At 34.1% G+C, this 13,409-nt stretch overlaps 1 protein-coding gene across 2 annotated transcripts in view; it reads right to left on the reverse strand.

Annotated features, from left to right (window-relative positions):
* LOC124947297 (toll-like receptor 6) overlaps positions 1 to 13,409 on the reverse strand; it is an 81,734-nt gene that overhangs the window by 17,463 nt on the left and 50,862 nt on the right. The window lies entirely within an intron of this gene.

Consider the following 13,409-nt stretch of genomic DNA (forward strand, 5'->3'; position numbering starts at 1 on the left):
TTTGTTTCTTTTTTTTTTTTTTTTTTTTCTTTGTTTTGTTTTCTATTTAGTACCATTAATTCGATCTCTCTAGTAAAAGTATTTTATTTATTATGATTAATTAATATTACGATTTGGTGATATGTAAAAAAAAATATAGAATCTTATTAATTAATGTTAGCAACTTCGACGAGCAAAAATATAAAATCCATATAAAAATTTAATATATATATATATATATATGTTTATTTTAATTTTTGGTATCTTGTAAAATTTCAATATAAAAAGCTTTATTAATTTTTCCATCGTAAATTCGTTTATATCATCAAAAAGGGATAAAGAAAGTTAACTAATCGTCGATGTAAAGAATTTTGTTAGCAAGATAAAAAACAGTAAAATGCTTCTAAAATTTTGGCGAACGATCTGTATTGAAAGATTGCTGACATATTCATCGAATGTCCACAGTGTGATAGACATTTTGGACAGACGTCTGTCTTCTACGATCAATATACGTCCATCTCTGTCATCTTATACATTTATATGATCATTGTACACGTTCATCGTCTATTGCTCAAATACCCGTTTCAATATCAAAAAGATAACAAAAGAAAAAAAAGAAAAAAAAAAAGAAGAAGAAAAATCGAAGTAACACGTCGATAGATCTAAAAACGTATTTTCGTCGTAATTACGTACGCACGTTAATTCGCAAAGTTTAACAGAATGTAATTGCTATAACGAAATATATCCATGTGTCATTGTGTTAATTTCATTTTTGAAAAAGAATTTTGATCCATACATAAACCAATACGAATTTTACAAGTTCTCATTGGTCGTTAACGTTGTTCCATTGTTTTCTTTCGTGAATACATTTATTCATTGATATTATCGACTTCAATAACTTGTTATTATTTCCTTTATTTATCGAATATATCAATGGTCGAACGTATATAATCATACCCCCTTTTCCCGTATATTTTCCATTTCCATTGGCAAATTTCATTCGAACTTACATATTCGAATCAATCCGTAGAAAAAAGCTTTTACCCATATGAAATAGAAATAAAATCATGATCGCTTGGAAAATCCATTTTGATTTGACAAAAATTTTACGTTTACGATTTTATAACACGTCGATATCGTATAATAGTTTGATATACAATTCCTAATTATTATAATGGTAAAAGTATTAAATATAATTGTAACATCATTGGTAAGAGATCGAATGGCACGTATAAAACACTCATTAAAGCGGAGCACGAAAATATAAACGATTCAATTAGTTTCCGATCTGTAATTGCCATCAAAGCTTTTCGCTCGACTTACATTATTATACGAGATATCGATTATCAAGCGTACAATATCGACGAGAGAGAGTGAGTGAGAGAGGTAGATAGAGAGAGAGATGGAGAGCATTTAATTCGGATTTTAGTGTTCCATTATTCATGTAGATACAGGGAATTCCATGATTTTCGATGCTTCGCGCCGCTTCAGGCTCAAATTAACGTACTAGCCTGCGGATATATGTATGCGTACGAAGAATCTAGTCGAACAAAAGTGAATACCCTTATACGTTCCCGTTTGTTCTTTCATTCATTCATTCATTCATTTATTTATTTATTTATTTATTTATTTTTTTTTTTTTTTTTTCTGTTTTATTTGCTTTTTTCCCTCTCTTTTTATTCCCCTTGCGTTTTATTTTATTATCTTTTCATCGTTCCTTTCTTCTTTTTTCTTTTCTTTCTTTCTCCTTTCTTTAATTTTACAAATTTCCGTTCTGTTCGTTGCGAAGATAAAGCTGAAAGCAAAGAAAGAAAATAAAAAAAAAAAAAAAAAAAAAAAAAGAAAAAAGAAAAAAAATATATATATATATATATGTGTGTGTGTGTGTGTGTGTGTGTATGTGTGAAAGAAGAAAAAGAGAAAAGAAAATAGAAAATACGAAGAAGGGAATATAGGGAATGGGGAAATAGAGGAGAACAAAAAAAAAAGAGAAAAGAAACAAAAAAAAAAAAATCGACGTTTCCTTAGATAATTTCACGATCGTTTTCGGCCATTCAAATTCCAGTTTCTCGTTTATAGATAGAAAAAGGATACTAAAAAGAGAGAGAGAGAGAGAGGGAGGGAGGAAGAGAGAGAGAGAGAGAGAACGAGGCTTCACAATAAGCTAGTCAGCTCTCCATAGCTTTCGATTCATCGTTTACGTCGATCACTATCCGTGCCGCTATCCAGCTTGACACAATGTAAGAGCCCTTTTCGTTCGAACGAACGTACACGGATTTCTCGTCCGACCAATAACGTGGCAATGCCATTGCGCTCACGTTGAACCATCCCTATTTCACTTCCTCCTCTCTCTCTTTCTCTCTCTCTTTTGGAAAAGTAGAACGGACGGATCCACTCTTTCCTCGCTCATTCGCATACCTATTTTACAGTCCGCAAAAAGAAAAAGAGGAAAAGTGACGGCGGTAGAGTTTCTTTCTCTTTCCTTCTTTCTTTTCCATCCATTTTCGTTTCTCTCTCTCTCTCTCTATCTCTCTTTCTCTTTCTTTTTCTCTACGCGAAGCACGGATTATGCCAAAAGAGGATAAAGACTGCCATTTCACAGCTCCGTCTGCCCTTTTATTACATCCACCTTTCATTTGTTTTTTACTCTTCTATAGACTCACCCTAGGGCCCAACTCTCTCTCTCTCTCTCTCTCTCTCTCTTTTTGTTTCTTCTTCTTCTACTTTTTTTTCTCCTTCTTCGTCTTTTTTTCTGTTCATTTTTTTTTTTTTCATCTTTCTTCCTCTCCTTCTTTATCTTTTTTTTTTTCTTTAACGAGAGGTAGAGAAGGTAGGAAGATTACGTTATAATTTTTGTAAAGCAGATGTTTCTAACGAATCTCGGTCTCTCAGAGCGTTGTAATAATACAGGTTTCAAATTGCTATATCTCTTATCCCTCTCTAATTCTCTCTCCTCTCTTTCTCTTTCTCTCTCTCTCTCTCTCTCTCTCTCTCTCTCTCTGTCTTTCTCTGTCTTTCTCTTTTTCTCTTTCTCTTTCTTCTTTCTATTGCAATTTCTTCCTCATTTTTCCTTTGTTCTATAAAAAAAAAAAAAAAAAAAAAGAAAGAAAGAAAGAAAGAAAAAAAGAAAAAGAAGAGTAAAAGAACAAAAAAGAAAGAAAAAAAGAAACGTATTACACCATTTCTATTTGATTTTCTGAAAGAAAAATCATAAATTTCCAATTCGCAAATTTTCACGGAATGTTTCTCTCAATTTTTCCTGACTTTCGACGATTGTCTCCACGTTCTAATATAAGCAACCTCGAACGATTTAAATTACGTCCCGAGTTCGACCGTAAGGTCGCTCGTTTACTTTGTGTGAACTTCGTGATTGCGATTTAACGAAGAGAAACCACGGTTTCTCTCTCTCTCTCTCTCTCTCTCTCTCTCTCTCTGTCTCTCTTTTTCTTTCTCCTTTTATTTTTTTCTTTTACTTTTTCTTCTTTTTCTTTTTTCTTTTTTTTTTGATCAACTTTTTTATCCAACAAAGTTTACAAATCGTTTACTTTATTGTACGAACGATCGATCGATCGAATAAAGATTTTCTTTATCCCAAAGGCTTATAAGCAAGTAGAAATTTTATCGTAACGTTTTAATTTAATATCACGATAATTTCGGAAAATTCATTTATATCATAATTCCCAAAAAGAAGCTTACATTCTATGAAATATTTCATAACAAGCTTAAACGGGGAAAATCGATCGGTTTTTATGGATTTTAGGTAATATTTGATCTCTACCTCTTTTGTTTCGAGATATGTAAATTAATATTCGAAAAATTCCACTGTATTATGTAATCCTTTCAAATTAATAATTTCTATACGTATGCGCGTTACAGCGAGAAGGATAAAACATTTCCGTTCGAATTGGTAAGCTACGTTTGATTGTAGTTAAAATGAATTGATTTCACGTTAAAACGAATGAACAATTAGAAATTCGTTAATAGTACTTGTGATATATGTATATATATATATATATTTTTTTTTCCCCGTTTTTTTTTTGAACCCTCCTTTTTTCCATAATTTCGATTAATTATCTAGTGATACGATTGAAAAAAAGAAAAAGAGAAAAAAGAAAAAAAGAAAAAAAAAGGAAAAGAAAAAAAAGGAAAAAAAATCGACGTTAAAAGAAATTTCTCGTATAAGTGCAACGTCCAATAGCCGTTTTAATGCAATATCGTCAACTAATTAGACTATTCGATTATGATGGGAAATGAATTCTCATCTGTCGGACAATTAATACGAACAAAAAAAATTCCAATTTCATCGGCATGAAACTTAATTGTTCGATCTTTCCAATGTTCCCTATCCATAAATTAATACTATGTATTTTTGGTCATCCATGTTGGTACCATAGATCCCAGAGGATCAAAAACGATCGAACGAACGAACTCTCGACATGGTATACATAGTATATATAATCTACCTACCTACGTTACGTTACGTACGTACATACGACGAATAAACGTTAAGCTGGAGTGATAAAGAGAGAGAGAAAGAGAGAGAGAGAGAGAGAGAGAGAGAGAGAGGGAGAGAAAGAGAGAGAAAAAGAAGAACGAAGTGACGACTACGGGAGAGATCCAATGAAATTTGTGGCTAACGACATCGGCTGACAAACGTTGTCTGGCCTAAACGAAGCCACATGCACGAGGCATCGTTTGCCAATATGTGTTGGCTCATCGAACACTCCATTTTTTATCTCTCTTTTTCTCTCTCTCTCTCTCTCTCCCTCTCTGTATCTCTCTTTTTGCTTCGTACCATCCCCTATAGCACGCAACGTGCCAACGACAGGAACGTAGGTACATACAGAGAGAGAGAGAGAGAGAGAGAGAGAGAGAGAGAGAGAGAGAGAGAGAGAGAGAACAAGGTGAGTTCGAGCCGAACACGCTTTGCTAGTCTAAACATGATTGCGAGAGCACGCACGTTGCCAATCGCATTGTAGTCACACACCTACGCGATTCCTGTTCGCACGCGCGTACTCACGCCGTTGGACTGTTTAATTCGTCGTTCTAATCGGCATATGTGCGCGTGGAGTATTTGTGAGGGGTGGGTGAAGAGAAACGAAGTGGCGGAGGGGAAGGGCGAAAAGGGAGGGAGAAAGGGAGCGAGGGAGGGGTTTTGGGGAAACCCGAGAATAGCCCGAATTTCTGAGTAATGATCTACACGAGTCGAATTCACGATTCAAATATTTTCCCTTTGATCCAACACCGAGGATCAAATTCTATTTTTCTTTTACTCCTTCTTCGTCTCTCTCTCTCTCTCTCTCTCTCTTTTTTTTTTTTTTTCCCTTATTAAACCAATTCAAATAACGGTTCGTTGGAATTCTTTTTTTCATTTTTCATTTTTGTTCTTCGTTTGTTTTTTATTTTTTTCTTTTTTTTTATTTTTTTTTTTATTTTTTTTTTTTCTTTTTCTTTAATATCACGCTTCAAAGGATATTACGCAACGCTTGAAATAGTTGAAACAACAAACGTATCTATAGAATTATTATAATTTGATTTTCCTATCGTCGTCATTGCGTTATTACAGGCGGATTATCTTATAACGGAGCATTCAAAGCTAATCGTTTTATTAATAACACGCTTTTGGTACGAGCAATTAAGTCGAGAGGCATGAAAAAGACAGACAGAGAGAGAGAGAGAGAGAGAGAGAGAGAGCGAGAGCGAGAGCAAGAGAGAGAGAGAGAGAGAGAGAGAGAGAGAGAATAAAGGGAAAAATTGAGAGGCATTTGGGTAAGAAGAGATATAAAAGGAAGACGTGTAGAATAGGGAAGGACGACTAAGAAGCTCGGAGAGGAAGAAGATGAGGAGGAGGAGAAGGAGGAAGAGGAGGAGGAGGAGGAGGAGGAGAAGGAGGAAGAAACAAGCAAAGGAAATCACGGAAACCAATCTCTTGGCACGTCAGCACAGCGGAGAGGCGCCTTTTCACCGAGCGAAATCAAGCTATCTCGATTCACGGGATATCTTCTCTTTCTTTTACGATTCAGGCTGAAGTGGAGCGAGTGGATGAGGAGGAGAAGGAGAAAGAGGAAGAGAAAGCTAGGAGAAAGAGAAGGAGGAAGAAGAGAAGGAGATGGAGATGGAGAGAACAGCAGGAAGAAAAGGATCTTCCAAAAGGCGCATAAACAATAATTCTGTTGGAAGGTGGCCCGAGGAGAGGCTTTGCGTGGCTTCAGTTAAGTTCTCCTTCCAATAAATTTTTTCAAGTGCTACTCTCTCCCTCTCTTTCTCTCATTCCCTTCTTTCACACTTTAATTCTCACTCTCTCTCTCTCTCTCTCTCTCTCTCTCTTTCTTCTCTCTTTGTGTTCTCTTCTCCCTATGGCTTTGTACTCTACTCTCTCTCTCTCTCTCTCTCTTTATCTTTATCTTTCTCTTTCTCTTTCATCGTTGTACAACCCCTGAAAACTGTTCTCGGATTTTCCAACTCGCTTCTCACTGTCCTTCTCTCTGTCTCTCTTTCTTCCCTGTCAAATTAACATAGTTTCCTCAGTTGAATTTAAATAGTGATCGGGGTGAAACGTCATTCTCCTTCTCTCCCTCCTTAAATCCCTCCCTCTTTCTCTCTCTCTCTCTCTCTCTCTCTCTTGCCCTCCGATTCGACTTTCGGTGTCGGTTAGAAAGTTTCAGAGAAGGCTCGGATAACCCGAATTAACAAGATTCTTTATACAGGTATCACGTCGTAATTGGATCGAGCGAACGAGAGAATGAGAAAGAGAGAGAGAGAGAGAGAGAGAGAGAGAGAGAGAGAGAGAGAGAGCAGAGAAAGAAGATGATAGAGATAGCATGCAAAAGAGTCGAAATCTTTGTGCTTTAAAACCTGCAAGAACGTTGGTCATTCTTATGTTACTCATGGGGGTTTCATAGTATTCGTTTTCATGGTGTCCGATCCCGTATTTCCGTCCGTCCAATACTTTCTCCATATCTCTTAGAGATATTTTTTTTCTTTTTTTCTTTTTTTCTTTTTTTCTTTTTTCTTTTTTTTTTTTTTCTTTTTCCTTAGTCCTTCGTACGTCTGAAACACGATATACGCTCGCTAAATTCAAACTATATCTTGACTTATTGATTTTTATTTCCTTGGTTAACCAGAAACGATATCGTGTTCTTCGTGTTTATCGATGTTGTTAGAAAAACCATCAATGTATATATACATTTATTTTTAATGTCGATTCGAAAGATATTAGAGGTTCATTTATAAAAAAAAAAAAAAAAAATTTAATATGGCCGATCTCGTTCGAGCTTACGATCAAAATTATTTACGACTTTATCGTAACGAACATAATATCGAAGTTGTTATCGTAAATCGAAGGTGAAAAGTTCGCCAGTACACGCTACGATATTTTCTTTTAATATATATATATATATATAATGTACATGTATGTATTATAATCTTATGTGTTCTATTTATGTAGGATACTTTCGACTCGATATCGCCGTTAACTCACAACGATTTATTAGCTAGCTCGAGTAACTCTTTAATAATTGGGTCTCCGATCTCGACACGGTGTGAGAGAGCCATGCAATCGATATTACTTGCGGTGTAAAATCCATTGTGTAGCAGTGTGTAAACAACGTGTATAACTTCGCTGCTAACTAATTGGCTACGTTCTCTTCGTTCATATGAGTATCCATACAAGTGTTCATATATATACATATATATATATATATATATATATATATATATATATATATGTATATATATGAATATACCTGCGTACATATTTTCCACATTTATCATTTTATTCAGTTTTTTTTCTTTCTTTTTTTCGTCTTTCTTTTCTCTTTTCTTTTATTTTTTTTTTGTTTTCTTTTTCATTTTGATGCACGAGTAACCCTCGCACTAGTCTGTTTCATAATTAGTTAGATAGAATAGTTTTTCATTCTTTCTTCTTTTTGTTTTTCATCTCTCTCTCTCTCTCTCTCTCTCTCTCTCTCTCTCTCTCTTTCTCTCACTCACTCTTTTGTTCGAAATAAACAAACAAGCGAACAAATAAACAAACAAAAAAATACATCAACAGAAACTACCTAATAAAAATTCGATTAAAGTAATCTGTAGAGATTTATATCGTAGCGTTCTCTTTAAAATTCACGTTACGTAACGCAGACGGTTCGCTTTTGATGGTCGAACATAGATTAAGGATTTGAAGGATCATAACGAACTTCTAATTCGAGGAGCACTCGAAGTCCTTTTCACCCTTCTTTCGATGAACGCACTCATTCAATTCGAACTTTCAAGATCGGGCGCGTCGATCCGTTCCTAATTTTATTGAGCTTCGCGCGACTTTGAAAAGGAAAAAAAGGAAAAAAAAAAAAAAAGAAAGGAACAGAAAAAAAGAGAAAAAAGAAGAAAGAAAAAAAAAAGGAAAGAAAAAAAAAAAAGAATAGGGGAAAACCTTTAAAGAGGATGGAAAATATGAGGAGCAAACTTTTCACTGTATATACCTACCGTCATTGACGTTTTTCAAGTTAAAAATTACAAAAGGATTCTGAGTCGAGCTTACTCGCTGCAAGCTGTTATATGCACCTTATTTCCCCGGAGTACGTCGGATACTTTAGCGCGATGCAAAAAAAAAAAAAAAAGAAGAAGAAAAAAAAAAAGAAGTCTCCCGTGTTATTTTATCTTTCTTTTCATGTTCTTTCTTTTTTTTTCCAAATGCAAAAGAAAGATAATAAAAAGAAAAAGAAAAAGAAAAATAATCGGATAAATGGAACGGAACATAAAGGTAATTCAATCGACCGTACAGTTAATCAGTGTAATCATTAAAAATTTAAGGAATTAAAGTACATTATCTCTCTTATTTTTCCTTTTCAAAAGCATGGGCAATGAGAAAAAGAAAACAAGATAAAAGGAAGCAAAAGAAAAAAAGCACAGACGTAATTGTTATTATTATTATATATATATATATATTTTTTTTTTTTTTTTCTAAACAAAAGCAAACAACGCGAGATATCACGTATATTCTTTTCCTGGTCGTATCTTAGCACACGAGATATCATAAAAATGTCCAAAGTTAAAAAGATAAACGTTACGGTAAGGGTATACATATATGTATGTGTATACACATATGTATATATATATATATATATATATATATATAACTATTTCCGTAGATTCGTGATTTACATTTCGATACTATAATTTAACCGTCCGTGGAAGTTCCTCGAGTCTCATCATATTTTCTAGACGGCCCCACTGCCGAATATAAATCTCGCACAACGAGCATCGATATACTAGCGCGTTTCGATTCTCGCGTTGGTCCATTGGTCGTAGCGTATACATATACATAGAAGCGCGTGCAGTCAAACACTCACGTAAAGGCACAAACATTGTAACAAATATATGGGACAAAGAATAGTAGAAGGAAACTGATAGCGCAAGAAAAGTATATTCGTTGAGAAAAGAAAAAAGAAAACTAGATATAGAAGATTCGATTCGAGTTCAATAAATGGAGAATAGTTTCTCGTAAGGAATAAAATAATGTCGATGCATGGAAAATCCCGAAAAAAAAAGAAAGGTGAAAATAAGGATGTGCCATGATTTTCGTTTTCTTCAAACACATTTTATCCTTTATATTTGACAAACTTATTTTTCCAAGTGCAACGAAGTGTCATTCGTACGACTTTAAAAACTGGACGCATACGTACGTACGTAAATATGTACATATGAACGTACATATATCGAATGGCATTATATAAAAGTTCGAAAGGAAAGTTTAGCTGAATATGAGGGAAAGTTTTTAGGGGCATACCGTTCTCTCTGCATTGAGCCCAAGCAAATAATTACTGTCGAAGAGTGAAGAGAGTGAGTGAGTGGGTGGGTGGATGGTTGGTTGGTTGGTTGGTTGGTTGGTTGGTTGGTTGGTTGGTTGGTTGGTTTGTTGGCGAATGATCGGATGGATTGAGACGGGGTCGGAGAGGTGTACTTCGGAAATTGTGCATTCTAGCGAGTGTATGGAGAATTTGAAAACAGCCTCGTAGTCGACTAGTTTTCGGTCGGTATACGAATCGAAATTTGAAGAAACTCCGTAACCATCGAAAAGTTGAAACTTTTCGTTTTTGCATCGAAGAAGGACCGAGAACGATGGTTGGGGATGGCTTTAAAGGAAATTTAACGATATCGAAAATTTCCAGAACGCTTACGATGCCGTTCTATTTGTTATATATGTGGAAAAGTTTGTTGGTACTTATTGTAAAGAAAAGAGACATTGAATGGATGTTCGATTTCAGTGATTGCGTCTCTACAGACATTGTGTATATATTGTATATGTGTATGTTTGTAAAATACATTTTACGATTCCGTCGAACTTACTCGATTGGAGATAAACTTATTCTAAAGGTCGTTTTATTTATTTATTCTTATTTATTTTCTTTTTATTTTTTGCTTTCAATTCGCATGGACAATGAGATTCGTATGGTACGAACGAAAGATAGAAAAAAAAAGAAAAAAAAAGAGAAAAAAAATACGATCGATTAGGAAGAATTGAAAATAAGGGGTAGTAACGCGGCGAGAAAGCTCCATTAGCCACACGTCGAACTAATCAAATATATCGATTAACGTAGCCGCTACGAATGAAGGATTTCTGCGGTATATCGAGTGAAACTCTCGTGAACGCGCGTGAAATCTATTTTCATTGGTTTCGCGTTTCCATTTTCACGGTTCTCGCGTCGTGTCGTTCTATCGAATGATTTTCGATAATCGAGCGATAGAGGTCAGTTCAGAATTCAGAAAGAAACGCGCCCGCGTTTCTCCATTAAAAAGAAATAAATAAATCGTCGTGCAACACGCGAAATAAGCGTGACAAATTTTATTTAATTTTTCTTTTTTCTTCCCTTTCATCTTTTTTCCCCACCCTACCCCCTCTTTCTTTTTCGTTTTCCTACACACGACAAAAATTACGTTACACGAAATTTTTAACTAAAGCTTAAAAATTATTATAATCATAGATACTGCAATACTAATAATTGCAATTATTAACTTACACTTGACGAAACGTTAAATTTCGATATATTGACTGCGATATTATTATTACGATGAGACGAAAAAAAAAAAAAAAAAAGGAAGAAAGAAAGAAAAAAGAAAAAGACAAAAAGAAAAGAGCAAAAAATAAAACGAAATAAGATTTACAGAAATATAATACGCGTCTATCTATATACATTCATTTTATATGTGTAATAGGCATGATTTCAAAGTTATATACGACACGTAATTGTAGATTATTAAGCCGGAAGAGGAAGTGAAAGAAGAAAAAAAAAAAGAAGAAAAAAAAGAACAGAAAAAGAAAAAGAAAAAGAAAAAGGAAAAACGAAAAAGAAAACAAACGAAACGAACAGAAAGAGAGATTCGGGAAATGGAGAAAAAGGAGAAATAATTGTTTGGAGAGAACGATCGTATGGGAGTTGTCGCAAATTAACATCACAAATCACGAGTCGGTTGGTTTGGTCGACGATGCGTTTTCGCACATTCGTTCGTTCGTTCGTTCGTTCGTTCGTTCGTTCGGTTCGTTTCCGCGAGGAAGTAAAGAAAAATTCACGCGTAATACGAGTCGCTGAGCTCGTCGCTCGCTCGCTCGCACGTTCGTTCGAGATAACATTGAATGGAAAACGAAATGATAGAAGAGGCACACTTTATTCCTTTCTGACCATGCTCCATAAAAACGTCGCTCGGCCCATATTTTACGGCGATCTCTTTCGTGTGTCGCTTTTATCGAACATTTGCGAAAAACAAGGACCAATCGAGCGGAAACTACAAACAACTATTCCGAGTTACATTAAAGAGAGAGAGAGAGAGAGAGAGAGAGAGAGAGAACGAAGTATGGTATTCAAAATATATCCTACATGTGTTAACTACAAGAAAAATCTTCGTCAATTGGATGCTTTATGAATCACGAGAGTTATTTTATACGTATTTATTTTTCATCGTAATATATTCACTGTTCCTTTTTTTTTTTTTTTTTCTTCATCCAAAATAAAATATATACATATAAATATGTGCGTTATAATTTTTCATTATAATTTTGTTTACATCTTTTTATTTTTCCTTTTTTTCTCTTTTGTTTCTTTTTTTTTTTTTCTTTTAATTCTTTTCACACAGACACACACACACACACACACACACATGCAAATTTAATAAATATTTCTTATTATCGTTACAGATATAACGTATACCGTGGTAAAAAATAAAAATGCATGTGTTTGTATCAGATGAGATAAATAAGAGGATAGAGGAAGAAAGTAAAGAAAAGGGAAGGAAAAAAAAGGGAAAAGGAAAAAAAAAGAAAAGGAAAAGAGGAAAAAAAATGTACTCGAAGAAGGGGAAGGGGATGTAGCTTCGTGTAATTCCTTCACGGATTTTCCTTTTTGCCGTTCTTACATTTTTCCTTCCTTTTTCTTTTCTTTTCTTTTTTTCTTTCTTCCTTTTTTTCCCTTTAGAGTTCCCTTTGAATGCCGGCAATTCCGATTCGCATATCGATCCTTCCATCTTAGACTTATCGAAGAACGATGTAGTAATAAACGTGCGACCTCGCGTTAGCAAGCATATCTACTTACATACCACAGGAAAATATTAAAATAAGTACTCGAAGAATTCAAGGATTTCTTCGAGGAAAAAGAAATGTTTCTTCTTTCTTCTTCTTTTATTTTTTTATTTTTATATATATATATATATATATATATATATATGTGTGTGTGTGTGTGTGTGTGTGTATTTTTTTTTCTTTCTTTTTCATTTCTCACATACTCCCATACACGCAGCAAAATTTTAATATTCATGATAATGATGTTGGATAATCGTATAAGTTTTTCGCGGGAAATAACGCGATTAAATTATTTCACGTAAAAATTTATTCCATGCGATTTAATTACCTCTATTATTTCGCCGCATATAAAATTTGAGAAACTGCAGACAGTTACGTATATGTACGTACGTATGTACATGTATATATATATATATATATATATAGGCCGTAAGTATTTCAAACAAAATAACATACGCGTCTATCGTAATCGAGAACACGTTGTTTAAAGTATCGATTTGTATCGTGAGATAACGAGAGTGTGCTTTATACGCTGGCGAGACCATTTAATTTTCAATGTTAATACGAACCGATGTTTAATAATTGTTACAACGACATAGAATATGGGGACTTGTTAATTGATAATAGAACGATGCTCGTTATCGTTATCGAATATAGATCGATGGACTTTGATGTAAAAATTTTTTAATGATACTAGATAGTGAATATGTTATGTCGATAACAACGTTTACAATGATTCTTACTCTTAAAAAAAAAAAGATATATATATATATATATATATAAGTGTATTAGTATATTGGAACAAATGTTACAAATGAGAATATCTCACAGTTAAAATGGGATCAGGAGTTTTTCAAAAGAC

This window comes from Vespa velutina, chromosome 2 (genome assembly GCF_912470025.1).
Source record: "Vespa velutina chromosome 2, iVesVel2.1, whole genome shotgun sequence".
Lineage (NCBI taxonomy): Eukaryota > Metazoa > Arthropoda > Insecta > Hymenoptera > Vespidae > Vespa > Vespa velutina.